The sequence below is a fragment of the Ursus maritimus genome, unplaced genomic scaffold, assembly GCF_017311325.1.
Source record: "Ursus maritimus isolate PB19 unplaced genomic scaffold, ASM1731132v1 scaffold_6, whole genome shotgun sequence".
Taxonomy (NCBI): Eukaryota; Metazoa; Chordata; class Mammalia; order Carnivora; family Ursidae; genus Ursus; species Ursus maritimus.
The window spans coordinates 17792499-17797909 of NW_024426774.1; the positions used below are offsets into that span (position 1 = coordinate 17792499).

A 5411-nucleotide genomic window follows, 5' to 3' on the forward strand; every position below is an offset into this window, starting at 1 on the left:
GCCAGGAAGGATGTCCAGCACCAGCCAAGCATTCTACTCAAGGAGAAGTGAGGTTCCAGGCAGGAAAACTAGAACCGACTCCAGTTTATAATCTGGAGAGACTTGCTCAAGGGAAAACAGCAACTCGGGGGGTCGTCTCTGATGGGACGTTCACAGCAAGATAACTTTCACAGTAGCCCCCACCCACCGTGCCAGGCTGGACTCCCGGGAGCACAGAGACTGCCGATTCCCCAGAGGTGCCAGCGCCCTCTGCTCTCCCCTTCCCCAATCTCCCACTGACGCGATGAGATAACATAACGCATTCAAAAGCACGTCGTCAACGGCAGAGTGCTGTACAAAAGCTGGCATAATTATTCATATTAGCACTGGGATTTTTTTTTCCTTTTTAAGAAAGAGAGATGCCAGTATTTGTGCACTGATAAATCATAAAGACTTCCTGCCTGAGCCTTTTCCCTTCTTTCTTTGCCTGTGAACTATTCCATCCCACCAAATGAGTCCTTTTCTTGGAGACGTTGTTCGTTCAAATGGACAAACAGCTCCTGCCTGTCTCAGTACTCGGGCCATGGGAGGCCTCTGTCAATACCTGCCTTGTGGGACTGAACAGGACTGAAGGAATGCCACCCCGTACCAATGTGGAAAGGATAGGGTGAGCAGTGTGAGCACAAGCCAGCATTTAAGGAGGCTACGGCTCATCGTTGGCATGTGAACCTCATCCCTGGAGGATTTTTGGTCTTCCAGAGGGTTGCACTCACTTCTTCTGTATCTCTTGAACCTACCGGTGTCCATCCCGAGGCTCCAGACTTGTTCAGGGAAAGAGTGCTTGGCGGATCAGTGAGTCATTGCTCCACAGCCGATATGCTCATCAAACCCATAAATCAGTGCCCGTGCTCAAAGCCCAGATCTTGCAGGGGGGACGCAGACTAAGGGGGCAGGAGGCCTGAGTTCCAGTTCTTAACAGCCACACGTTTCAGGTGGGACCTTGGAAATGTGCCCTCCCTTGTTTGGACTATAGTGTCTTCATCTGTAAACGCAACAAAGTGGATAAAAGAATGTCTGAGTGTGTGAACCCACATTTTATGACTCCATCTATCCCCCTGTTCTCCTGGACAACACAAACAAAACAAAACCAGATAAAATAATCTCCAATAATTTAGCAAAAGGAACAGCCCTATTCTTAACGAGATTCCAATGAGGTTAAGACTGATTTTTATTATATTTTGCAGTTATTGAATGCTATTAGAATATCTTTAGTAGGATGATTAAAAATTGTGAGTGAGATGTAAGTCAATGATTCATTTAAATCTGGATCTAAAGACATAATAGAACAACAGAAGGACCCAGAGTGCGGTCAAGCAGGGGAGCCAAGAGGGTGGCAGAAAAACGGGTCCAGAGTCGCGGAGAGTGCACCACGAGACTTGCCACATGCAGCCTCCAGAATGAGAACGAAGAACAATGATGAATCCGAGCCTTAGAACTCTGACGATAACCAGTACATGTGTACGTCTAACTTACGTGAAATCGGAATTTTCGAAAACTTGCCACACAATTAATACTAAAATCATAATCTGCTTAGCTTAACTTTGAATCTTCGATGATTGGAAATGTCCTGCCTTGACTTTAAATTATTGTGGCACATGCAGATTTACACACACACACACACACACACACACACACACACACACACGCACATTGTTGAATAAGGACAGCACGGGACTGAGCTTCTTCCCAGACTCTGCCAGGAGAAGTCATAGCCTCACGTTTGGAACATGGCGGGAGAGAGGGGGCGGCTCAGTTCCGCAAGCGTTAGCAATGATGTGGTGGTGATGATGATGATGACGAGGATGGCTGTGATCACAAAAAGGACAAGAAAAATACAGGGGACATGTAACAGGGAGACCTAGCCTGTGCTAGAAGTCAGTGAGCCCCTCCTGGAGGGAGTGACATCTCGGCCAGCAAAGCGGAAAGAAGGACCCCCACTTCTACTTGCAGGCAGACCAGTGTGGCTACATATCGGCCACCAGCAGAAACCGCCATGGGTGTGATTCTAAGTCTGTTGGGTGCTCCTCCCAGCAACTGTCTCTATCCAAGCTTTGGACTTCACCCCGTCTTGTTGCATTTCTAGCCTCACCTCACCTCGGCAACCTGAATCTCCACAATGCTGAGTGTGTGCTCCCCTGGAAGTTACTTTTAAAATTAAATCTTTGAGGTGAGTTTGTTTCTGGGGCATCTGTCTCTTTCTCTAATAGCAACACATTTAACCATGCCCAGTCCTATGAAGTTAGCAGCATCAGCGCCCTCACTGAACATGGAAAGAGGCTGGGGCAGGCATGAACTGGATACTGCGTGCTCTTTTAAAGAAGAGGAAACTGAGGCATAGAAAGGCAAAGTACCTTGCCCGCATTCATATAGCCTGAAGCAAGTGACAGGGCTGAGGTAAACCCCGTTCTGTCTGTCCCCTAAGACTGTGTGTGACAATTGTGTCTCATTCTCAACACACTTTATTTAAAGGGTCTGAGGCTCGCCCACAAAGCTGTGAGCTCTACAAGGTCAGAGACATTACCTGTCTTGTTCACTGCTCTATCCATTAGCACAGAACTTGGCTAGGGGACCGAGTAGGGCCTCACCAAATATGTACTGACTGAATGAATAAAAGAGCGAATGAATTCTGTCTCCTTCAGGAGGTGCTAAAGGAAATGAAGGCAAATGTGTTTCGGTGGTGCTTATATCATACACATAGGAAGGGAAAAGACGTTTGAAGTACGGTTTTTAGCAACTCAGTTAGTTGGGATGTAAACAAGAAACAGCAAGCCCTCCAAGTATTCGTGCACAGGGTATTTCGTAAGACTGAGCCGTGTCCCACGTGACAGAGAGGCTGGGAAGGCAGCGGATGGTAAGGTGCCCTAGAGATGAGTGCAACAGGAAACGACCGTCATCCTTCCGCTGGAGGGAAAAGAAGAGCCACAGGGCTACCTGAGCTGGGGGAGGGGGTCACTCAGCAGAGGCTGAGAACCACAGTAAGTCAATCGCTGAGAAGCTGGGGCCGTGGAACTTGCAGGCTCTGCCAAGGACTCGATCAACTCAAGGCAAAGGGGAAAAAAGAGAAATGCGCTGGCTTCTCACTTCTTCTTGCCTTCAATGTTGCTTCAGAGCCTCTCTTTAACCAAACCCAAGAGGAGCCTTCTGTCAGGGGAGCCCGGATAAACAGCCAGTACAGGTCAGCATTCCCCGATAGAGAGCTGGGCAGGGGAGGGAGGAAACAGGCTCTGGGGAAGCACAGGGACTAATCCTACACAAGGTGTTAAAACTATCTCTGGGCAAAGGAAGGGTTAATCTTCTTTATTTATTTCTTACAAGATGGCAGATTCCAAAGAACAGGAGAGAGACGTTTGATTTGGAACAAGCCTGAAAAGCAACCACCTCTCGATGTGGAATTCCTGGGTGAGATAGTTGAACGGTGCAGGTTTTGGGGGGCTGGGTGTAATGTGCGATCTTTTCTTTCATTCAGTCATTCACACAAGGGTGTGGCTCCCAGGGAGACCCACTACCCAGGGCCCCCAGGCCCCAAAGAAAATGGTCCCTCAACCGAGAGGCTAGATGACTTAGGAGAGTGAGTTCTATGGTCTAAGGATCCACTGTTCAGATCAGTCTAAGTGTCCGACTATTCCACAAAGGATTCCCCAAACCAAAGCATAGAAGACACATTGACCACCAGAGCTGCAAGGACCCTGTGAGCCTGCCTGGTCCTATCCCACTTCCCACCCCTACCTCATATTCTAAATAAAGTAATTGAGGGCTGGGGGTTCAAAGAGGCTTCAAACATGGTCATATTGCAACATAACAACAGAGTCAGAATATCACCTCAGGTCAGGATTCCCAGAGGGGCCAAAGGAGGCATGATGTATAGTGAGAATGTGTGTGTGTGTGTGTGTGTGTGTGTGTGTGTGTGTACCTTTGAAATGGAATGCCTCACAACAATATAAAATGAAAAATGGTAACTATTTCATATAGAAACAGTGTTGAGGTAAACTGAGTGATCTGATTGAGAATGATCATACTTGGCACATTAATCTCTATTTTAAAATACAAAATAGTTTGGGGCACCTGGGTGCCTCAGTCGGTTAAGCAAAATCCAGCTCTGGATTTTGGCTCAGGTCATGGTCTCAGGGTCGTGAGATCAAGCCCCACCTCAGGCTCTGTGCCCACCTTGGGCTCCACACTCAGCCACGAGTCTGCTGGTCCCTCCCCTTCTGCTACTCTCTCTCTCTCTAATAAATAAATAAATAAATAAATAAAATCTTAAAAAAATATAAAATAGTTAGTACTTACAAATTACATTCAATAGAGTTTAATAATTTATTTTTGAAGGTGTTGAAGAAGCCAAAAGACCTTGCCAGCCCTCAGTTGGGATGTCTCAAAAAAACGCAGGAGATAGAGCTAAATGTGCAATGGCCCTGGGACATGTCCTGGAAACCACTTTTAAAAACAAATCTCTAGAGGAGTTTCCATCAGAGCTCAGCTGCCGAGAGCCAGGACAAACATGCTGTTCCTGGTCTGGGTTCTGGGTTCCTGTCCGGGTCCTGCCTAGGCACGACTACAGTGGAAGGAAGGAGGTGTTGGGCTCGCTGGCCCACCACTGCTATACACTGCAGCCCTAGCTCAGCTCAGAATGAATGCTACACCCGGTGCCGCCAGCCTCATCGAGGACATCGACAAGAAGAACTTGGTCCTGATTCAAGATGGAAGGACGCTTACCAATTTTATAAGAAGCATTGATCAATTTGCTAATTTAGTGCTACATCAGACTGTGAAGCCTATTCATGTGGGCAAAAAATACAGTGATATACCTCAAGGGATTTTTGTGGTCGGAGGAGGAACTGTGGTCCTACTAGGAGAAATAGCTTAGAAAGGAGAATGACACACCCCACCAGCAACCGCCCGTTGAAGAAATCCTAGAAGAACAAAGGGTAGAACAGCAGACCAATTTGAAGGCTGAGAAGCTGGAAGTTCAAGCTCTGGAGGATCGGGGTCTCTCCATTCCTCAAGCAGATACTGTTGACAAGGATTAGGTTGGTTGCTCAGAGGCCATTGCTCCTGGGGAGCAGGGGCTGTCACTGAACAAAAGTGACCTCCTGGTCACCTCACACATTTGACTAGACACTGTAGTTTTGAAAAGTCATTTTTATTTTGAATTCTTTCACACGTGCAATATGAAGAAATCACATGTCTTTTTTTTTTTTCTCATTAGAGGCAAAATCATTGTTCAAAAAACAGTGGCATAGTCTCCTTTCACACATCACTGTGGAGCCAGCAACTACTTTAGATTGCCCTTCTTGTCCCAAATTAGCGTTTACAAGAGGCATTCTTCATTTATTTGTAAATAAAATATGAATCTCAAAACTCAAAAAAGAATA

The 5411-nt window shown here is 46.7% G+C and overlaps 1 pseudogene; it reads left to right on the forward strand.

Annotated features, from left to right (window-relative positions):
* Positions 1-4666: 4666 nt before the first annotated feature.
* Positions 4667-5066, forward strand: LOC103671937 (annotated as a pseudogene).
* Positions 5067-5411: the final 345 nt, after the last annotated feature.